Source organism: Prenolepis imparis, unplaced genomic scaffold, assembly GCF_030444845.1.
Source record: "Prenolepis imparis isolate NDT839.2.m4 unplaced genomic scaffold, iyPreImpa1.0 SCAF_2, whole genome shotgun sequence".
Taxonomy (NCBI): Eukaryota; Metazoa; Arthropoda; class Insecta; order Hymenoptera; family Formicidae; genus Prenolepis; species Prenolepis imparis.
The window spans coordinates 16,452,073-16,477,441 of record NW_028141160.1 but is presented as its reverse complement, the minus strand read 5'-3'; the positions used below and the strand labels follow the sequence as shown (position 1 = coordinate 16,477,441).

General features: G+C 36.0%; 1 protein-coding gene and 1 long non-coding RNA gene across 20 annotated transcripts in view; one reads left to right on the top strand and one right to left on the bottom strand.

Annotated features, from left to right (window-relative positions):
- Nucleotides 1-18,085, bottom strand: part of LOC145949101 (uncharacterized) — a 69,587-nt gene extending 51,502 nt beyond the window's left edge. The window contains exons 1-4 of the long non-coding RNA XR_014427543.1: nt 17,663-18,085; nt 7,732-7,870; nt 7,236-7,445; nt 6,986-7,033 (exon numbers count right to left, since the gene is read on the bottom strand). This is a non-coding gene — a long non-coding RNA (uncharacterized LOC145949101). The remainder of the gene's footprint in view (nt 1-6,985; nt 7,034-7,235; nt 7,446-7,731; nt 7,871-17,662) is intronic.
- The window catches only part of Bru3 (CUGBP Elav-like family member bruno 3), a 578,576-nt gene that overhangs the window by 526,115 nt on the left and 27,092 nt on the right, over nt 1-25,369 (top strand). The window lies entirely within an intron of this gene.

The following is a 25,369-nucleotide window of genomic DNA, read 5'->3' as shown; positions in this document are numbered from 1 at the left end:
CCGCGCTTTCAAAGCCACCTTTACGCGCTCTCCTTTCACCCTTTCTCTCTCTCTTTGATTTTCTCAAATCTTTGTCTCCCTCCATTGTCAATTACTTTCTAATGTATTTTGTACATGTACAAATTTAAAATCTCAATGTCAATTTTTAAAATAGCGTATGTCTAATTTTAAAAATTCCTAATTTCAATCAGGTAAAATCCCTTTTAATTGTACTTGATAAAAACGAAATTACTTTTATAATTTAAAAAAAACCTCACTTTTCGCAAACCAAACGGAGCGATTAATTTCTCGTTTCGCAGGATTTGATGTTTTCTCTCTATTTACACAAAAATACATTCCGCGCGCTTCCGGTTACCCGATTTGCGTTCTTCGATTCGAGTCAACAGTGATCTTTAATCGCGCATCGCGAATACGGACCGACGTCGGTGGGTACCAATGTTTGCTCGCAAAAAAGCAAAGAATATAAACCGAGGGGCGAATTTATCAGTGTGCTTCGAAAATAAAAACTGCGTGCGCGGTGCTCCGATAAAATATCCCGCTTACGCAAATATCATCGACGCGTGTACATGCGTATACACCGATCCGAACATGAAATTGATATGCAAGGATAAGGCGCGCTCGACAACGAAATTGATACCAGAGCATTTGTCGCTCGTAACCTTATCTTTCAATCGGAGGGAATATTAAAGCTCGGGAGCTGGAGGGAGACCAAAAAAAATACTCCTATACGGTTCTTTTTTCGCTTTTAACGCCGAACAACCATCGGAACGGAACGCGTCGTGAAAATCGTGGCCCGTGATTGCGCCCTGATTCTATTAGCGCGCGCTTTACGCGCTTCCCAGCTCGCACGCGCGTCCGGAAATTGTGTTTTTAATTCTCCCCGATAAATCAGCCATGGCTAAACAAGTATTAACATTCCTGCGCGGCCGGCAGCGAGACCGCGACGACCGGCCGCGGTTTGTGGTGGATGTGGTTAGCAGCGCAAAAAAAAAGAGAAAAAGAGAGAGAGAGAGGGAGAGAGAAAGTACAAAAAAAAAGAGAACAGGGGGAGAACGATTGGCGGATGGGGAAGGAACGAGTCAAAGTCGAAAGCTCCAATGCGATTAATGGACATTAAATCGAAACGTTCCTTTCGAGATACTCGTGTCGTCTGCTCGCGGAAAAACGTTTTTTCCGGCCTTTCCGCCTTTCCTGCCTTTCCATCTCCTGTCACCCTCTTGTCACTACATACCTGAACAATGTAACAAAGGCATGCCAGAGGGAGAAATCGTATTCATCGCCTATTCCGCGAGAGGGGCAAGTCGAAACGTTGCGCGTCGACAAATTTGATTTGTCTGTCGGAGGGTGGGACGATATTATTTCGGGCTAAAGCCTGAGCGAAGTGCCTCGAGGGTTGCGATGAAAGATCAATATTCGAAATCTGGGTAATCATACTATCATAGTAATCACAGATCAAAATCGGAGTTTGCGCAAAAATGCGCACAAAAAACAGAACATTCTTTGTAACAACCATTACGACACGAGATTGCGCGAGCACAATATGTAATACACATTTCGTGACTTTTGGTGAAACTTCAATATTTATTGACTATAATTACATTCTGTATCAGAAAATTCTATTTTAACTTCGAGTTTCTCTCGCGTGGCCAAGTTCAAATATTGAATACAGTATGTACATTTAATTGATATGCATTAAAATAATTTGTGCAAAACACGGATGACGTACATGATGCTGTAAACTGATGATAGTAAAGATCTAATTCATGAACCAGTAGCATGTTGAATTTGAGATTGAGAATTGAGAAAATCTCGTTTCATGTATCAAATCAATGAAAACGTCTGCCATTAATTACATTTTTTATGCAAAATTAAAATTTATTAAGAATTTCGATATACCTATTATATAAAAAAATGTTCTGAAACCTTGATTTAAAAATTGAGATGAATATATAGAGATAATTATATTGGCATAATAATTTTCCAATTTTACGCCTCGTACACTAATGAATGCAATAAAATCGGGGGACGAAAAAAGAAAATAAATAAATGGAAATCGATGAATAAATTATTTAATGTGTAGTCGTATGGAAAAATTTACAAAGTTATAATTTCTCGTATCATAATCGATAATATATTTTAATTTTGTACGCTGTGATGTGTAGCGTTACTTTTAATTTGAATATATTTCTATAGGAAAATTTTTAATAATTATTTTATAAAATTATCCTAATTAGTAATTGCTTTTATGGGCGGTTAATCTAAAAGTGACAAATGCCATTTTCATTTTTCAAGTACATGCGATTCTCGGGCGATTCGCGTGTAACAGAAATGTGTGTCGAGCGGTGCCACGAGAACGGTATAGGGCATCGCTAGTCGGGGGTCGGGGGTGACGGTGTGTATGCCGCCGAGAGATTTATCGTTTATTGAAATTGTCCCGGGATGGAGTGTGGCGCTATCACGGTTATTTCGCATTATGGAACGACAGGATCCCGCGGTATCGCCGCGAGGAGGAATAGGTGCTATCAGCGATGGAGACGGTCCACTACGTGACACGTTCACGAATCGCGACATTAATACTAAACGCTCCTTTATTTTCTTTTACGCCTCACTCTCCCGACCCCGACCGCGATGTCGCCCACGAATTTTAACGAGACCCTCCTGGCAACCCCCCGTAAAAATTCTCTTCGCCCTCTTCTCCACCCCTCCTGTTTCCGATCCCGTACTCTCTTACGAGTTCACGCTCGAGTTTCCGCGCACGATTTACGTCGCGGTGCCGCCGCTTGCAATGCGGCGGAGAATTTTATGACGACTTCGTGCAGTCTCTATATTCGAGGTCCCTCCAATACGCGCCACCCTCGAATTGATCACGTTTTTGGACGGCATATATACGCGCGGGAACGGCTACATATACTGCCGTCACCGGAGAATATTGAGAGGGGCGGACAATCCGGCCTTCGGGCGACTGCCCGTTAAAGCCCGATGACGGGTCAGTGATTTCAAGGCGCGCGACATGGAACGCATCTCGCTGTACGATGAGAACGCGAGATCTCGTTCGTTCATTCGTTCGTTCAGTTTCGGCGAAAAATCCTTTTCATCATCCAACTTTTTTCGGCAATATCGATTCCGCGATAACGGCGATGAAAAGTTAGAAATTCGGATTGATTAGAGTTTCTGCTCAATTATAGATGATGATATTTTGTGCTGCAGATAAATTTTTCTTCGTCATAAGAGAGAGTCAAGATTTATCTAGGATAACTTGTACAAAAAAAAATATAATATAAATATTGCGTCTGTTTGCAATATTCAACACTATTTCTTTAATGCTATCATATTTTTGATATTTTTGTTATAATATATAGAATATGAAAATGTTGTTTATATCACGAATACACGGATCAACAAAACTTTAATTAAAGCACGTCTAATCATTATATCGAGAAGAGAGGATCGCTATTTTTTGGGGTCAATGACACGTTTCCCGATGGGACTTTGGGCACGAGGACGAAGGGCCGCCAAAAGAAAAATCAATGTAGTGAATGAGCTTCAAACATAGCTGCCTGCCGCACTATTCGCGTTGGGGTGACTAGCATTAGGGTGAATTCCATGCCACGTAAGCGTATACTGGGTGGCTCGAAAATGCCAATTGTAACAAAAACTGGTTCTATATATCTTATTAAAAAATCTTTTGTGATATTTTTAGCTAGCGATAATTTCGAAATAATAACGTAAAAAAAGTCGTATCCCCTGAAAATCTTCAAATGTAAAGTATCCAATTTAAATCAATCCTATTTACATTCTCTCTATTGCTATCGAGATTTTATGCACGTCTGATCTTTGATTAGTCTCGTTGATTATTGACGCTGTAGATGTTCGCCAAATTCACAGATCAATAAAATAATTCAATAACTCGACTTGGACATAAATCGATGTTTGCAAAGTAATTTATATCAATCACTCGAAATACACTGCACCATATAGAGATTTGCCATGGTCATGCTCGCTATTAACCTGAGAGCCTTTTATGTTTCAACTTGTCTCGAGCAATGTTCTCGAGCGTAAATAATAACGCGTTGAAGAGAGAGAGATTGTCGCACCTAACGCTTTCAGATGCGCGAAAGTACGGGCGGAATTCGTTGCATCGGTGGCCACAGAAATTGTTTCGCGGTATACCACGGACGCATATGTTTTCGCGAGCACAAACATATTGCATTAGCAGCTGTCGGCGACGTGAAGAAAATGAGTAGCTGAGAAAGAAACGAGCTAGCAAGATTGCGGCGGTTAGCCGGCGAGATTTTAGTGAAACCATCTAACTTTTTATTTTCACATGTTTTTCCTGCAGTTTTCCACTATGCCATAATGAGATATCATAAACGGTATTATTTGAATTTCTATATCAACTCTGACGCCTTCACATTTAATATGAATTCATTTTCAGTTAGTGTAATATTTCAATTTTTAATAAAATAAGTAAAATATTAAATTATATATATATATATATATATATATATATAATTTATTTTTATATATAAATATCACAAATCTTTATTTGTGACATCTGTAAACTGAGAGAAATATATAACCTTTAACATTTGAAGTTTACGTGTTAAAGTTTAATAAACTGTAATACAGAGTTTTTTCGACTTTTTAATATTCTAAGATAATACGTGAAATATCACATATTCATAAAGAAAAAAAAATTTGTTTTTTGCAGATTAATAGATAAGATTTTTTTGGTATCATTATCATTCAATTGGAAAAATTAATGAGAGAACTGGGAGGATAAAATTGATGTTGTAGACATCACTGACTCCATTATACACTTAATGATTATAAATCAAATACGCGCGCGTGTACGCAGAGAGAATTTTCTCTTAGAATTTACCTTGAAAATCATGATAATTGTGGGACAATATGGTATGGAAAAAATTTTTTGAAAATTTCTCTGATTAATATTTATCACAATAAAAATAATAATATCTATCACAATAAAATATAAAATATGTTTCATTAATTTTACTATGCAGTTTAGTAAAATTAATCAAACATGTTTTATATTTTATTGCGATAGATATTATTATTTTTATTGTGATAAATATTAATCAGAGAAATTCTCATAAAATTCTTTCCATACCATATTGTCCCACGATTACTATGATTTTCAGGGTAAATTCTAAGAGAAAATTCTCTCAGTGTATATAGAACTACTAAGATTAAAATTAAATATAATTATATCAAAAAGAGTTTTTATATGCTACATACGTAAAGATTTTCATAAAATTCCCAAAATGAAGTATACACCGAACAGTGAAACCTCGCTGTAATGTATGTTAACCTTACTTTAGTAATACTGTGCGGTGCTACAGGTATTGTTCCTTTGTCAACGTCAGCTACATCGTTAACGAATCGATAAGACGGGACCTCATTGTCGGGCGGAATAAAGCGCGCCGGAACGCGCATGTTGCCGACGCGTTCATCTGTGAGAATGTCACGTGCTACGTCCCACAAGAGCGAAATGTGTCAACGTCCGGCTATGTGTCGCGGCCGATGACAATCGCACTGGATTATACGCGACGAAAAACTATTTTGGCCGCGTCGTTCCTCGGTTCCAACGTGCCAACGTGATTTCGCTGATATACGCACGTTAGGGGAAAAAGATACAAGAGCGAACGAAAAACGTTGATATTACAAAATCCCGTGGTTCGCCCGTCAGCATCTCGTTATACATCCAAAATTTTTCGATACATTACATGACCGATAATCTGAATTAATGTGTTTTTCAAAGAATATAAAACACATTTTTTATGCAGTATACAACAGAGAGATATCTGATATTAATTTTTTTTTTTAATATATTTTCTAAACTTGCGTTACACAAAATTAAAATAGTAATTCCACAAAAACATTTTTAAAAATTTTATCTCTCGAGTGATTCGTATAATGACAATTTGTATATGTACAATAATCAAATATGCACCACTTTTCGTAATATTTAACGAACAGAAGACAGATAAATTGATGATGCTCCATCTCTAAAGAGGGATCGTACAAAAGAATGTCAATATTTTTTGAAAAGTGGACCTTAAATGCGCGCGGAGACGAACTCGCTCCCTCTTTTTCCCCTGCGCTGCTCTTCTTTTAATGTATTTACAAAAGAAACGAGCCAAGCCTAGAAAGGGAAAGAAAACCGCCACCGTCTTTTCCACATCCGTTTGTGAGGGCGGCGCGTTATGTGGCGAGGGAAGAACGGCGTCCCTCATTCCGTTGTTTCTAACTCTAAATGGCAGTTCGCCAAGTGTGCTAACACCCTCTCGTGCACATGCAGGGACAGCCCTGCTCTCGCTACCCTTTCGCGACACGCACGCCAGGTTCCATTGAACACGGCCGCGTTGCACACGCGGATCCGCACACAATGCGCGCAAACACTTTGCATTCGTAAACATGCGTAAACAACGACGGTGGTTTCGCACCTAAGGTACAAGCCTCGCTAAAAGTATACGTCGTCATTCTCGATACATATCGTGCCGAAACGAAAGAAGATGCCACGCAATTTCCATTTTAATCGGTTTCCAATCAGTTTATAGTCTAAATTTACATCGTGAATTTTCTACGAAAGAGTTCTAGTTCTCGCGATAATATTTCATTTCGAACGAATGAAATTCGTATTCCGATTTTATTAAATCGAATATACATACTCGCACAACTGTCGAAATGCTGATACATGACGATTAATAAAAGCATATGGCAAAAATATTTTGCAACGTATATGCTTGATGTAGAAATAAAGTTTTAATGATACGTTTGAATAGGATTTGTCTTTAACCGCGATCTTCTGACAAAAGTAAAGTACGAAATATGTATAACTTTCGTTGTAAAAAGTCAAGACAATGGTCGTAAATTATTGAGTTTTCAATTACTGCTTTGGTAATCACAAAAATATGTTATTACCGCTATAGAAATATTATAAAATAAATAATTTCTCACTCACCGACACGGCGATACGTGCAATAGAGAAGTTGTAGTACGCAGCATTGATCTGAAAACAAAACATTCAAATTATATACATGTAGTGTAAACAAAATATTCAAATTACATACAAGTATATACATGTGTGTGTGTGTGTGTGTGTGTGTGTGTGTGTGTGTGTGTGTGTGTGTGTGTGTGTGTGTGTGTGTGTGTGTGTGTGTGTGTGTGTGTGTAGTATAGAGTATGTTATAAAATATATTTATTTTGTATACCTCATAGTTGCCCCGCTGTCGCCCGATGCCTCCCTGGGCCTCCTCCTCCTCTCTTGGTCCATGGTAGCACTCGCGAAAATACGAATAATTACGATCGCCCGACACTTTACACGGCACTCCCGACACGCGAAACTTTAAACGGCATTCCCGATGCGCGACACTTTACACGGTATTCCCGACACGATGCGTGAATCGCACTGTGTATCGCACCTGTAACAAATAAAATACATATATATTAGAATAATCTTATTATTTCGCATTATAACATACACAATACAAATATGTAAACTAACATTAATGATAAATATATCCACGGATCGCAACACATTCGCGCGTGCGAAAACAGATTAAGTTGGGTTATGTTGGCAAAAGATTTGCATCGAATTTTTCGCGAAATATACGTTTCGAACAATTACGACTAACATGACATAACATGATTTCAACGATAAATATTACAATACAAAGGTTAGAAATCGTTTCTAACGATTATGCTTACTAATTAATCACAGCGGAACGCAGCTCGAACTGCCTGATACTCGCGGCGTTTCTGTAATGGCCGCGGCTACAAACATCGGCAACTTCATTCTAATAGCGCGCGCGATACGCATGAATCGCACTGTGTATCGCAATGCTATCTGTAACAAATGAAATACATAGATATTATTAGAATAATCTTATTATTTCACATTATAACATACACAATATAAATATGTAAGCTAGAATTAAAGGCCAGCTCACACACAATATACTTGACGTAGAAATAGTTTTAATAATATGTTTAAATAGGGTTTGTCTTTAACCGCGATCCTCTGATAAAATTAAAGTACCTTGACGAAATATGTATCCGTTGTAAAAAAATCAAGAGAATAGTTGTAAATTATTGATTTTTCAATTTGCTTTGGCAATCACTCGGCAATCACGGCAAAAATGTATTGTTTAATTATTTATAAATTTCAAAATGTATATAAAATTTTATTTAATTTATACTACTAGAACAACCAAGCGCGCGATTCGCGCGCGTCATTCTTTAATTTTGTTAAAAAGAATGACATTTTTAAAAAATAGTATACAATTTATTTAAACTCGATTAATATTTTTTTACAGAAATCAACTGATTAAAGCGTTAATTTACTAATTAAGTTTAAAAATAAAAATATGTTATAGAAATTAAAATAATAAATGTTGTAAATAATATAATATTTTAAACTTGATTAATATTTTTTAACAGAAATCAGCTGAGAGATAACTGTCAAAAATATTAATCGAGTTAAAAGAACTATAATATATTATTTAAAACATATTACTGTTTTAATTTTTAAAACATATTATTTTAAAATTATTATTATTATATTATTTTAAAATGTTGTCTAGTGATATATAAAGTGCGTGTTATTTTTAATTGTTTTTGACTCGCATTTATGATTTTATGTTAACGATTAAATGATTGCGCGACGAAAAGGCTAAACGTAGTGCTACATTGTTGACTCGTACTACTTAATCTATCTATATTCTTACTTTGCGCATAATAAAATTATGATATATAAAGTGCATATAATTTTTTATTGTTTTTGATTCGTATTAATTATTTTATATTAATAGCTGAGTGATTGCGCGATGAAAAAGCTAAACGTAGTGAGAAATTGTTGACTCGTACTACTTAATTATGCGTAAAGAAAGAATGTAGATAGATTAAGTAGTACGATCAATAATTTCTCACTACGTTTAGCTTTTTCGTCGCGCAATCACTCAGCTATTAATATAAAATAATTAATACGAATCAAAAACAATAAAAAAATAACACGCATTTTATATATCATAATTTTATTATGCGCAAAGTAAGAAAGTAGATAGATTAAGTAGTACGAGTCAACAATGTAGCACTACGTTTAGCCTTTTCGTCGCGCAATCACTTAATCATTAACATAAAATCATAAATGCGAGTCAAAAACAATAAAAAATAACACGCACTTTATATATCACTAGACAACATTTTAAAATAATATAATAATAATAATTTTAAAATAATGTGTTTTAAAAATTAAAACAGTAATATGTTTTAAATTTAAATAATATGTTATAGTTCTTTTAACTCGATTAATATTTTTGATAGTTATCTCTCAGCTGGTTTCTGTTAAAAAATATTAATCAAGTTTAAAGTATTATATTATTTACAACATTTATTATTTTATAATTTCTATAACATATTTTTATTTTCAACTTAATTAGTAAATTAACGCTTTAATCAGTTGATTTCTGTCAAAAAATATTAATCGAGTTTAAATAAACTTTATACTATTTTTTAAAAATGTCATTCTTTTTAACACAAAATCGAAGAATCACGCGCGCGAATCGCCGCTTGAGTTGTTCTAGTCTTTTTATAAAAAAGGCATGTTATTAAGTCGATTCTCGCAAGTATTGTTGTCTCTTTTTCGCGATTAACTGTCTCGATTCGCATTGTGCGTTATATTCGTAGCATCGAGAGGCTATCATCGCAAGGATTAGCAGTTTGACAATTTGTCCAAAATAAAATTATTAAATAAAATAATAATATGTTTTAAATAATATGTTATAATATTAAAAACTCGGTTAATATTAAATATGTTTATATTTTTGACAATCAGCTGATAACTGTCAAGAATATTAATCAAGTTTAAAGTATTATCACAAATTTAAAACATATTAATATTATTTTATTTAATTTTATTGTGGACTAACTGTTAAACTGCTAACCCTCGCGATGACAGCCTCTTGATGCTATGATTATAACGCACAACACGTATCGAGATAGTTAATCAGCATCGCGGAAAAGGGGCAACAATACTTCGAGACTTTCGAGAATCGACTTAACATGCTTTTTTAGAAAGGGATTATATTATCTGTTGAGAGTAAAATGAAAATATTTTATAATTACATATAATAATATAACCACTATTTTTTGAGCAAGTAGTTTTCAAGGAGGTAAAAAGTCTGACTATCGACCGGTGTAAAAAATTCATGATACGCTAAGTATAATTCCTCGCAGCCTTCATCAGGTTAGCTACATGCAGCTTCGAGTCGGAAATGGCAGCTAAATGGTATCTCCAGGGGGCTAAGACGTAATTCGGTTTTTAATTGGTTTTTGCGCGAAGCGGATTTCGCTCAGGGCGTTATGAAGTTTCGCGAGCGGACGACGGTTTCCAAGTTCGCGCGATATCTGAAGTCCGGCACCTTCTTTTTAACTCGCGATATTTCTAGACACGATCAACCGGATTAAAGAACTCCATCGAAGGCGTTATTAAAGGTTAGGTCCTCTGTCTACCGACAGTGCAGTGGGAGGAACTATTTCTCTCTGCCACGACACAATCGATTAAAACTTCAAGCTTATTAAGATCGCATTAAACTTTTAACCGACTCATCTCGCCAAGGAGGGATATCCCCTCTTGCTGATACGTATTTATCCAAATATCTATCAATGTTGAATTTATAAATCGAAGCCCATCTGAACATTAAGAAAATCTCATCAGTAATTACGAATTGAATGGTTTACAACAAAAATTGAAATGTAAAAGAAATTTTCTGCAATGCAAAATCCATTTCGATAGAAAGTTTAAATATATTTAATACCGCGTATTAATAATTGTGTAAAAAAGTTATGCGTTAAGAGAAAATAAATTAGATCGTCTTCTCTTGTTTATTTTATGTGATAACTTAGATGATATAATATATATATATATATATATATATATATATATATATATAAAATTAAATATGGACATATAAAGTATAGAGATGTATCTAAAGAGATATGAATACATGATGTTTCTTCTAGTAAAGATATTTATGACGCATGTAAGTTAGTGTCTTGTTAATTCTTCGAACGATAGTGTTTCCTTGGTCACCTGAATAGTAAACGAACGAGTCGACCCTTACCGGCCATTCAGCATTATAAAGGGTGCTTAAATATTGATTCGACTGGCAATTATGAGTGGTTTTTCACCAGTCTCCGCGAGCGTACCCTTCGGCCTTGTTTCCCGGGATCGCTTAATTACGGGATGTTTGCGTTTCTCAAAATTAAACTCCTGCTGGGGTGGTCGAGATAGCGCATCGTGGCAGCCCTCAGGGTAGTCTAAACAAATTTGCGTGAAACGAGAGAGCGCGGGTCAATACCGATCGTGATTTTCTGGTTCGATACGACAACGTAAGCTCGTACGCGTCGCTCAATAAAGATGGTTCTATCACTTCAATTCGATCTGTTACGTCAGGATACTTGGAAACATCTTGCAAATCATTACAGAAATTTAGTAAATATGTTTGATTAGAATGAAGTGAAGGAACGCTTTTATCGATATACGAAATATTTACAGATCGAGATGATTTCGAGCAATAAAAAAAATAGAAATTTATAAAACGGAAAAGAAAATTTCTGTTTTAGATAAAATTTAATAAAAAAAATTATATATCTCATACGCAGAACGGCTTTAATGCACGAATTGTACGCGCGAGAATTTTGCCATTGGACATCGATCTCGCTCCGTCGCCGTCGAGTTACTTCTGTAACAAAGTAGGGAGGTGACAATTCCCCGCGTTTTCGCAATTACGGAAGTCGTTTAATAGCCCAGTTTCCAACAGTCTGGAAATTCGTTTCCGCTCGCGACGAAAGGAGTAGTCTCAAAGGAGGAAGTTATTGTCGGCGCGCTCGAGGGGTGCGGTTGAGAAACTTAACTTCCCATAGCGTATATCATAGGAAGCGAAAAGGACAGGGCGGGTGAAGAAGAAACAGGAACGGGGAAGTATGAGACGAGTTCTTCGACGATCCCCCGCGGTTTATTTTCGTGGCGGTAAATTAACGGCTCGTGGCTAGACCACCCCCGGGACCATTTCGCAAGCAGTAACAGCACCCGGTGATTCTACACCGAAATTAGAGATGAAACACTTGAGCAAACGTATAGCAACTTTTTCTTCGTCAATTTCAATTAAAAATCTATCTACCAACAATTAAAAAATATGTGTCCGTCAACATTATATTACAAATATATAATTTTATCTTTATTTTGCTTATTTTTCAAAGAAAAATACTTCTTGAAGAAAAATGTTAAAAATTGGTGTTTAATTAGCACGCCAGTTGTTTTTTTGCCTAAAAACAGAATTTTCTAGAAAATTAAAATTATGTAAAATATAATTTGTTTAATAGCAACATTCGCTTGTTACGAATCGCGCGCGATTCAATTCCCGAAGGAATTACGTTGGTTAATATGACGTCCGCATCGGCAGTATCTCAAAATTCCCCGCGCATTTTCCACGACGGCGATGACGTACAAGCCGCAAAAGGCAGACGAAACTAGCGGTTGAAAATGTAAGATATTGCGAAAATGGACGATGACAAGGTACGTGCTTCGGTATCAAGCGACTCTACGGGGCTGCTTCCGCGAAGTTTAATTAAATAACGAGGTGACGTCGCTGGCAGGAAGAGTGGCGAGGAGGAGGCGGTAGCAGGGTTGGAGGAAGAAAGGGGACCGGCAGAGACAGCTAGAAACATAGAAGCGAGCGGTAAGAAAACCCGCGGACTTGGAAAGTGGGATGGACTGGGCCGAGGTGCCAAGTTGCTAGGTGACTTTGCTAGTTATTTAATTAGTCCAGAGATTCTCTCTTATACTCGACCGCCCTCCCGCGCTCTTCGTCGTCAATCGCCCCTCCTTTAGCTTTTTTTCCTACCTTTTTCCACAGTCTGTCTCCGAAAGACTCTGCTGACTTTTATCGCGCAATGAGTTCTCTTTTAACTACTGATCCGTGTACACAACACAGCTTCGTTCGAATAATAATATTGTTATCCAGATTTTCGACACACGAAATCTGCTTCTACGTATATATATAAACTCGTAGCCGTTATCGTCGATATCCAATTAAGTAATATGTCATAAAATAAAATATCATCAAGCCCGTCGCTGATTTCCTGACGACGATTGGGAACAAAAGCAGAAACGACCATTTCGATAACGACGTTCGGTTTGTCCTCATCCGTAGAAACGTCTCCCTCCCCACATTCGATCCTAAATACACGTAGAAACGGCACGAGAAAGAGAGATTCGGGAACGCGAGGAAGGGCGGCGTCCTCCGACGAGGAAAACGAATAGATTCCCCATGGGAAGTCGCCAACCTTTTCCTATACCTGCCCTGCCTCTTCGCCCTCGTTCCTACCGGAGTTGCTACCGGAAAGGCAGCGGGAGCTTACAAGGGCTTAACTCGGTGACAGGATGATTGCTGGTATTATCGGAATTACCCCAGGGCGAATTGCGCCGCACGCCGTAACGAACTCGCAATATCGCGAAAATCGTGCGTTAACCCCTTCACCGGTAGTCCTTCCTAAGTCCCTTAAGGCCGCGGAATCGAGGATTCTAACGGTCGTGTCGATACTACATACAGACAGCTAACGATAAAGCGAAAATATCCCGCAGAATATTGAAAACGAGATGATCTCGATAGAGATAAATGTATTCATTAAATATTCTTTTAATTCGATTAAAATATATTTTAAATAGGGATAAGAAATCCTAATTATCAAATTATCACAAATTAATTATCTTTCAATCTCACGCTCTCTCCTTCTCTCTCTTATATTTTGTCCTATTCCTCGTAAATAAAAAAAAAAAAATCTGCTCTCGAATTAAGCACTTCTAATTTCTATCATTCCTTAATTAAATGCAACAATAAACCGATAATAATCCTATAATAATCGCGGCTGCAATTATCGACATTTTACCGCAATTGCGTAATTCGCTAGAGAGTATCGAGGAGATTAAAATTTATGCCATGTATAAAAGGAATCTTGCGCGGATATAACCACGACGTTATATGCATACTTTCTTTTTATAGAAGAGTGTAGCACGTTATCGAGAACTCCACATGCGCTTCCCCTCTTTTTTCCCGGGCACATTTTCATCGCCAAAGCGCGCGAATGTGGAGGGAAATTGTTTATTTAACGGCGAAGTAGGGATTATCGAACACTGAAAGCGCGTCCCTTCGCATGCTCCTGCCATAACTAAAAATTTGCATGGGTAAATGTTCGCTCTCGAGAGACGTCCGTCGAGCGAAACGGAAGTGCTGTACGTGCCCGGAATTTTCTCGCGAATACTGCAGATCCCTTTGCATGACGCGTGTAGTACGTACGTTTATTTGTATTTCCTTTACATTGTCTTTTAAGAAATTCCGAAAGACATCTGGCGCAGGTGGAAAAGAATCACTCGCCTTGTGGGTACCAGATGCGACGATGCCGGGAAAGAGGGAAAACTCGGACAAAATCCAACGTAATCGCTGACCAACGCGGTTCTTATATATATCGAGACTCGGTAGTGCAATACTCTCGCTTGTATCACTGAAAATATACTTGAACGCGTAAACCGTGCTCGGACTTTCACATTACGCCTAAATAAAATTTTTTTCACTGTCAAGCAAGACCTTTCTCTCAACGATATGATTTATCATATTCTAAACAATATGTGTGTGTGTGTGTGTGTGTGATTTATATTAATACAATTAATATTTTCATATTTTCATAAAACTCAAACATCTCACGTTATTCTAAAATCACGATTGCCTATGCATCTTGCATATTTTAAATTATAATTATAAAATTAAAATAAAAAAAAAAAAGATTTCGATTATTCAAATGTGCTTCGACTCTGCGTACGGAAGGAAACGATCGAAATATGTGGGTATCGAATGGGATACGCGGAAAGATCGCCGGCTAGATATACATACATATAGGGTAGCGAGAGAGGAGAGCGTGCGATGGAAAAAGCTGCGACAAAATCCGACGTAAATGCAACACTACTGATCAAAGCGGGACACGATTTCCGTAACCGGCCGTGCAACAATGCGCGCCGCGTTGCATAAATAAAGCCGCGCACGCTGAACGTGATCAATATTGGATGTGATGAAAGTAAACCGGTAAAGCGTCCGTGCGGGGCGAGCTCGACCCTCGTCAACGCGCGCGACCGTCTGTGTAATTTAATGCCGGGTAAATACGCGCCGAGCGAGAGAGTAGTTTTGCACTATAATCTAGATGAATCTACCGCGGGAAGAGAGACCGACGGTGGATCCGGTGCCGCCAGGTTATATAGGCCTTGGCAATTACGAAACGGTCGTAAAGAACGTTGCAGAACTCTCCTGCGTTCTCGTCACTTTACCTCGCTACCAGCTACTCTACTTAATAAGAGCATAGAGAATAATAAGGATAAAACGATGAGAACAATTCGCGCGCGAGAGAGATGCGATGTGTGATAAAATCTTGTACTCTTTTACGGAAATCTTTCGAAAAGCTTCTGATCGATACGGGACATCTGAATTTCTGCACGCGAATGGAAGTAAATATAATGCAAATGCAAATATACTTGTGCATGCTCCTATCAGTCATGCAAATACGCTTAATAATTTTTATTCGCACGCGATTGAATTTGAATCTTGAATGAAAACACATTAATTTATTTGCTTATTCTGCGTCGTCTTCGAGCGAATCGTATCCTACGTGTTATAAATTTTACTAAAATTCGATAATCGATATTGTAAATTCGGCGCATCATTCTTATCAGACTTTATATTATTATCGTACGTACACGACGTAATACGATTCAGGATATACATCGCATCATTTTTTAATGCGATTACTGAACAATCAAACTAATAATCAATAATTGTAATTACTAAATCAGTTATGCAAATACACGTAATAATTTTTATTCGCGCACGCGCGATTGAATTTAAATCTTGAATGAAAACACATTAATTTATTTGCTTATTCCGCGTCGTCTTCGAGCGAATCGTATCCTACGTGTTATAAATTTTACTAAAATTCGATAATCGATATTGTAAATTCGGCGCATCATTCTTATCAGACTTTATATTATTATCGTACGTACACGACGTAATACGATTCAGGATATACATCGCATCATTTTTTAATGCGATTACTGAACAATCAAACTAATAATCAATAATTGTAATTACTAAATCAGTTATGCAAATACACGTAATAATTTTTATTCGCGCACGCGCGATTGAATTTAAATCTTGAATGAAAACACATTAATTTATTTGCTTATTCCGCGTCGTCTTCGAGCGAATCGTGTCCTACGTGTTATAAATTTTACCAAAATTCGATAATCGATATTGTAAATTCGGCGCATCATTCTTATCAGACTATATTATTATCGTACGTACACGGCGTAATACGATTCAGGATATACATCGCATCATTCTTTAATGCGACTATTGAACAATCAAACTAGCAATCAATAATTGTAGTTACTAAATCATCAGTCATGCGAATACACGTAATAATTTTTATTCGCACGCGATTGAATTTGAATCTTGAATGAAAACACATTAATTTATTTGCTTATTCCGCGTCGTCTTCGAGCGAATCGTGTCCTACGTGTTATAAATTTTACCAAAATTCGATAATCGACATTGTAAATTCGGCGTATCATTATTCTTATCAGACTTATTATTATCGTACGTACACGACGTATTATAATACGATTCAGGATATACACATCGCATCATTATTTAATGCGATTACTGAACAATCAAACTAGCAATCAATAATTGCAGTTACTAAATCATCAGTCATGGGAATACACGTAATAATTTTTATTCGCACGCGATTGTATTTGAATCTTGAATGAAAACATTAATTTATTTGCTTATTCCGCGTCGTCTTTGAGGAAATCGTGTGTGTCCTACGTGTGTTAGAAATTTTACCAAAATTCGATAATCGATATTGTAAATTCTGCGCATCATTCTTATCAGACTTTATATTATTATCGTACGTACACGACGTATTATAATACGATTCAGGATATACATCGCATCATTATTTAATGCGATTACTGAACAATCAAACTAGCAATCAATAATTGTAGTTATTAAATCATCAGTCATGCGAATACACGTAATAATTTTTATTCGCACGCGATTGTATTTGAATCTTGAATGAAAACATTAATTTATTTGCTTATTCCGCGTCGTCTTTGAGGAAATCGTGTGTGTCCTACGTGTGTTAGAAATTTTACTAAAATTTGATAATCGATATTGTAAATTCGGCGCATCATTCTTATCAGACTATATTATTATCGTACGTACACGACGTAATACGATTCAGGATATACATCGCATCATTTTCTAATGCGATTACTGAACAATCAAACTAGCAATCAATAATTGTAGTTACTAAATCATCAGTATTCATGATTAATAAATAATAGATATAATCAGAGAGCTAAAATAATAATAAAAATATTTTATTCATTGATTGATTGAAATATTCATAGAAAATCTCAATTTTATGGTCATTATGTAATGTATTCAATAATTAAATGGTAATCAGATTTTTTTATTACAATTCTTTTCAAAAAATCAATGAATAAGTTAGATAAATAAACGAGTTCACTTACCGGTCGATGCATCGTCATTGCGTGCATCCGAGTCGCTGCTCCGAAAAATCTCTCGCTGCTCCTTCGCGTTCCGTACAATTCTCTTCTCAAAAATCCAAAGTACGATATTCCTCGTCATATATACGAACACTCGTGCACTACACGGTATATGATACTTTACTAATTTGTGCGTTTCGTAACATTCAAACTTCGAAAATCCACAATACGCAATGAATAACTGAACGCGGTTATAGGTTATAGGTTATATTATTTCGACGCGCTCATCAACATCGAAAAACGTGTTAATTGTGACGCGTAGATTAAGAAACGCACGATCACCCGTTTATTTCGACACACACACACACGCATACATACTTCCGTTATCTCGTTGGCACGTGAAGATTACTTTTATGACAAACGAAAAGTGCGTAAACTCGAGCTAACACGATGACCACAGCTGATGTACGAGAGAGAGAGGACGTAAGGAGTGAGACAGGAGAGAAACGGAAGTGGGGAGGGGGAAAGCTCGCACCGATGTCTCGATTCTCGTGCGGCACACTTCAATCATATGAATCATATCATTAACGGTATGTTACGTGAGTTACGTCTCGCATACTATTCTTGAGATATTATTCTACTATTAGCTTCAAGTGGTCTAATTCTTGCTTCTCGAGTCCTTTGTACATACATGGAAGACTCTCGGTAAGTTTTTCAACATATTTTTGTTGCGTAATATAAAATTGAGATATATTCGACAGGCTGTCTAAATTTATATTACTTTCATCTCGAATGCGATCAGTATATAAGCGAATCTTTGCTAATCCGTATATTATTTTGATCAATATATTATATACATTCTATATATTATTCAATATACATATTATATATTCAATAATGTATCAATATATTATATATATATATATATATATATATATATATATTATGAATTAATTAATATAATTTTTAAATAAATAATTATCTCGATACAATAATGATTTTAAAAACGTTCTCATTGATAGAATAATGAATTTTTTATAGCCAATCTGAAATTATTATGGTTTTATGGTAAACTCGTACTTTACTATTTCATACACTGAAAGAATTTTTTCTTAGAATACCTTGAAAATCATGGTAATCGTGGGACAATATGGTACGAAAAGAATTTTATGAGAATTTCTCTGATTAATATTTATTACAATAAAAAATAATAATATCTATCACAATAAAATATAAAATATGTTCGATTAATTTTACTATGTTTAACAAAAAATTAATCAAACATATTTTATATTTTATTGTGATAGATATAATTTTTATTGTGATAAATATTAATCAGAGAAACTCTTATAAAATTCTTTCCATACCATATTCTCCCACGATTACCATGATTTTCAGGGTAAATTTTTAAATGAAATTCTCTCTGTGCACACTTTCTTTAAAATTTTATAAATACTATATCTTATATATATTTCTATTAAAAATTAAAAATGTTATAAATACTTTTTTATATATATTTAAAATTTTATAAATATCTTTTTATATATATTTTTCTATATATTATCTATATATTTTTTATTGTTATTATTCGCAAAATTAGTTTTATTATGTAAATTCACACAGAGAGAATTTTCTCTTAGAATTTACTCTGAAAATCATGTTAATCGTGGGACAATATGATATGGAAAGAATTTTATGAGAATTTTTCTGATTAATATTTTTATCACAATAAAAATAATAATATCTATCACAATAAAATATAAAATATATGTTAGATTAATTTTACTAAACTGCATAGTAAAATTAATCAAACATGTTTTATATTTTATTGTAATTTTGTGATAAATATTAATCAGAGAAGTTCTCATAAAATTCTTTCCATATCATATTGTCCCACGGTTATCATGATTTTCAGAGAGTAAATTCTAAGAGGAAATTCTCTCTGTGTACGTGATTAGTATAGACAATTTTTTGCTAATTTACACTCTATTTTTAGACCAGTACATTGTATGAAAAAATAAATATATGTTTTTAAACAAATAATATTATCTCGCTATAATAACAATTTAAAAAAAAAATATCCAACAAAGCATGAAAGAATTAATCTGAATTATATGTTGCGATCTTAAATTTGCGTGTGTGTAAAAGTCGGAAAAAATATTCATATTTTTCTTCAAATTCTTGTCGAAAAGAGAGACGGCTAATTTTATACGCGGCTCGGCTGACTGAGTCGCGACATTTCTCGAATGTAGGACGAGGGACTTTCCGGTCGAAAATTTATCTCCTCGTAATAACACCGTGGCAACGGCGCTTTCCGGGTGTGTCACGCCCGGTAACGTTCGTGTACGTGCCCGTGTCTCTTTGTCTTCCGTCTTCTTTCTCTACGCTCCCGCTCTCCGTGCATCCCTCCGGGAACGCGGTCGTGTCCGCATTATAATGGCATTATGTGTCCTCACATTACACTTGCTGTCCCAGCTCGTAATACACATTTCTCCCCACGTTCCGTTCCCCATGCCGAGTCTTATTTTTTTCTCCTCGAATACGTCCGACCCGGACGTATCCTACATCGTGATTCGGAGCTTGTGCACTATTTACAGGGCCTCGGACGAGGGTATCGCAAATACCATCGAAAAATTGAGTTAGAGATAACGCGACCGAATAAAATGTCAACTGCCATGATAGCGTCTGTCTCACAAAATACCATGAAATCATAATATCGTATTAACCCATTTTTGCATTTTAAAGGAATAATATTAGAATATTTTTGTATTCAAAATTTTCGGTATTTGAAATAAATTTCTCTTCTTTTGGAAATGTCAACTACAGCTTTTTGTGTTTGATGTCAATTTTGATATTTAAGTATACGACTAAAATATAAAATGATAAAACGTACACATTGCTAATAGTTTTGCAAACATTATGTTGTAAACTATATTAATCAATTATTCCGATATTTTTTTTTTTATTATTATTTTACATGCTGTATGAGAGACAATCGATTAAAATTATTTTTTGTTTTTCACTGTTTTTTATTATCTGGAATATATAAACTTTGTTTTATCTGTATTCTGTGTTGTCTAAATGTTTGCTGCTTTCTCTGTACTTGTGATAGTCCTTTTGTCCCTCTGGCTCGTTTTGTCCGCGCAATCTCGATCCCATCTCGCGATTATAAAAAGTACCGACACATACGAATGTTTAGTAACATTGTCAGCGTTTTTAATGCTCACCTTTTTTCGTTTCGATTCTCGTACGCCCGGTTGTAGGCAGGACGTAGATATATAGATACGTACGGCGCGCTTGTTTCAGCTTGTTCTACTTAAGAGACTCAATAGACATCGTCCACTTTGTGAAATCTGCAACCGTAGCAATTACGCGAATTCGTGCTCCATTTCCCGAATTTAGTGGCTTCGTTAATGAAATAAATTCGATTATTCTTGCTATCGATGGTGATTTGATTCATAATTGATATATTATAGATAATAGTCGCCAGATTATTCTACGAAACTTATGATAAAGACGTCGTTTTCATAATCATAGTAATGTATAAATAATAATTCATTTCTCGTTATCGTTGATGGATGTAATAAAAATTGTACGTGTAATGATATATTTTTTTTTCAAAATTCTAAATTAATTATAAATAAATAAAACATAATCGTAACTTCTGCTGCAAAATTATTAAACATATCTAAAGTTAGAACAGATAATCAATTGGCGCTCGCGTCTAAAAATAATTTTAAAAAATGTATTTCGTTAAGTGTCGTTTCGTGCGAATAGAATGGATCAAATGCGTCATGAAGTATAATGTATTATACATATATACGGGAACTCCACGCCACCGAGTTTGCGCTCGATATTAAATCCCACATGACCTATTCCACGTAGTCGCACCCTAACAGGCATTTCGCAAAGTCGTTAATAACTTTTTTAGCACGTCCCTTCTTTCAATGCTCCATGCCATTAGTGAAATAGTCAGAACTCCACCCATTTGCTACATGTTGGCAAGACTATTCGTATTCCTGTATTCCTTCACACCCGTGACACGAATCTATTCAGTTCAACCGGATTATTTTTCCCTCTCGTATGTATTCTCAAATGATAAAAAGTATTTCGCATTTTTCACTCGTAAAAACATGTTGAAAGCGTCGTTTCAAAATTAAAAGAAAATTAACTCAATTATAAATTAAATCTACGTTGTTGAAAGACATCATTATACTTTTCTTTCTCATTTTCGTATTGATATATATATATTTTCACAAAACTATCATGATTAACTATTATGTTAATGATTATTAACGATCTTTTTATCTAAACTTTCTTTACTTGCATTAATCCAATAACTATTGATATTTATAATATTATAATGATGTTAACTATCAATTATTTCTCGCGTTAGCTTTTATGTCATTTTGTAAAAGTAAAGTATTTACACAGTATTTAATATCATCATGTGACACTACATTATCTGTAATATAACAAAGAAGCGAGGCATATAATTGTGAGATATATAATTATATAATTCTTTAGATCCGAGGGGACTACAAAAACTCACACAATCATCCGCTTTTATTACTTATGCAAAAAAGAAATTAAATTTCGAGAATGTTAAGCCCCCTATATGTGCGCTGTTCATCTTCAGCTGTTACAAAAACAGATGTTCACTAGCGACTTACAACCAAGTCACAAAGGTTGACAGACGATGCGCGCGTATATCGATGGGTCTATATTCAAATCGCCCTCTTTCACCAGCCACGGTAACAGATGTTCTTCGCCCATCGATCACGATAATTCTATTTTTGCACTGACGCTTCTTTTGGAACGCTCACACTTGGATAAAAGGTCTATCGATCGGCGGCATTGCGCTTTCGTAACGTAGCGAAACAATTACTCTTTAATGGGGCCTTCTAACATTATAGCGAACTCAAACGAAAGAGTAGGGGTATTTTTTCGTACTAAGTTCGCGGCATGATTTAATTATCAACTGTTGATTAATGAAGCGTACAACTTCCGCCAAGTTTTACTCGCGGAAACGAGTAAAGAAGAAGATCGATCGCTAAATGCGCTACACCTCGCCTTGCCTTGACTCGTTATCGAGCGGCAGCTCGACAAATGAGTTAACACACTTGTACCATAAGGCCACGAATCGTTTATAGTAAAAGCGAAGTTAATGGCGCGACACAGTTACGACGCTAAAGAATAATTGAATAAGCCATTACAAAGAAGGGAATATGAATAGAAGGTTGCTTTGTCTCTCTTTCCCTTCGCGCTCGATGTTATCACCGACGTGCGTGATAAATATTTTACTTTTACTACGTTGTTCTCCAATTTTTTTAAAGCTTACTATTTATATGTCAAACTGTAGAAAGTAGGATATTTTATCGACAAGATGGACTTTTAATTTGCACGCACGCGCGCTCGTGATTTTGATGCTCGTGCTCTTCCATCATCGAGATCGAATACTTCAGGATACTTTGTAGCTGGAATTACATCGCAGTCTTAACAGGATCGACTTTGAGCGCAATGCCTTGAGCGAACAAACTCGCGATGATGTCTGAGCGTTTCAAGGCACTGATATGCGCGTATGAGCTCGTAAGGGTAGTCGTGGCATCACCCGCGCAGTAGTAGTAGTAGTAGTCGCTCGACGATGGCGATGGCCGTGGGATAAACTTAGGCATGTTTGCCGAGCAATCAAATATATGAGTGGAAAGTCTCGCGGGCGTTATCGATCGGTCGGAACCCATCGTGATGGTAGCGCGCGAGCGGCGGCTGAAATTGAAGGAAGAAGAATTCGGGACGAAACGGCCCGGGGGTGAGAGAGAGAGAGAGAGAGAGAGAGAGAGAGAGAGAGAGAGAGAGAGAGTGAGTCAGGGGAGGACCACGAAACTTTACTCGTTCACCGTGAACGAAGAGCCGTCGATTCAGCGAACAGTCTGTCTACTGTTTGTTGTTGGACGCTATTCGTATGAGGAAGGCGGAAGAAGAGCGGCAAACATAGCCTTCGAGCCGACAGAAAGGAGCCACCGGAATAGTCATAGCTATTCCGTTATTAAGCGTTTTCAGATATATATTTCTTGCACGGTCTTCTTTTACAAACCCAAATAATCAGCAAATTATCTAACTAACTTTATTTGAATTGAAACACTCGGCTATATCTTGATTACTAATTAGGTATTTTCGAGTTATCTCATGATTTTTATCTTCATCAATAATAACGATCCTATGTCTGTATATATATGTGTGCTACTTTCTTACAATCTAACATAATCATAATAAAAAAAAAACAAATTTAAAAATATTTTTACATGCTCTATATGTTATAAAATATATATTTTATAGAACATTTTATATATTAGATAACATATTTACATAACTATATATTTTTATATACATATTTATATATTTATATGATTTTATTGTATTAATTTTTTCGTGTATTTTTTCTCTTGATACATCTACTAGTCAAAAACATGACATATTGATCCTCTCGTACACACATACGTATACATATGCGTATGATGTCAACTGAGTATACAGCAAAGTTTCGTGAAATTCGAGTCCTTTATTTTTGCGCGAGTTTGCATCCTGCCGATGCGAGAAGCGTCGAAGAAAAATCTCAAGTGTGCATCGTTTTCGAAGAGCTCCGTGAAAAGGGAAAGACGAGAGAGGAACGCTTTGAAAGCTCAGGTGAATTCTTACATTGACCGTATACGTGTCTCCGGGATCTGACAACGAAATCTCGTACGTTCCGTCCGATATGATCCTTCAGAAATTTCGCTCATTTTCCTGTTACGAATTTCCTCGCGAGATGCATAATGATAATCGCAAACATTGTTCGCTTAAATCCTGCAGATTAATACGATAAAAGCGAAATAATATCGAGTTTACTGATCGAATTAATTTATTACGTACGTTTGTAAACGATTGTGCCAATTGTATGTATTTGCGTGCACGCGCATTAGTGAAGATCTCGATCCTGGTTAAATATTCGAGTTTTCGAGATTCAATGTAGCGACCTGATTAATGTAGCGGCATGAGGTTGACATGGCGACATTATCATCGCTACAATGGACGCCAGGTGTTTCAGACAGGAAGGGCTAGAGAGGCAAGGAGTATAATGCCGTCAAGCAACGCCACTTAATGAGCTGCCGGGAACAAAGCGGGAAGAACCGCTTTGTCATTTTTTTTGTGCTCCAATTACTTAGCGTTTTAGAACAGTTGTATGTGATTATCTTTTCTTTATTTCTTCATCTAATACAGCATACCCGATATGTTCTATCGCGCAAAATTAGTAAATTAAATAATAAAGATACATAATTTTTGCATTTATTAAGCATGACGTGCATTCGCGTGTAATATTTTTGTATATATAATATGTCATAAAAAGTTTTGAAACTTAATATATTGATCGAAAGCCTAAAATTGTCCGTCCGTGTTGAAACTGAATGTCGAAGACGAGGGCTATGCTGAGATCAGAGGAAGGTCCAAAGTTTAGGAAAGGGACGAGTGGGTACGTTATCGTGTCATACTTCAGCAGATAAAGGGAGTGGGTGCGCCCTCTTTTCGCCCTAATTCCCTTCAATCCTGATCCGTCCCATCTCCCAGAAGCATATCGCAATCGAGTTTCGTTTATTTTTCAAGAGGCGCTCGCTCGACAGAAATTGGCGAGTATATTGAGCGATATTCGATCCTCGAAAAGGTTAATCTCATTTTTAAAAGCTCTGCCGCGTTACG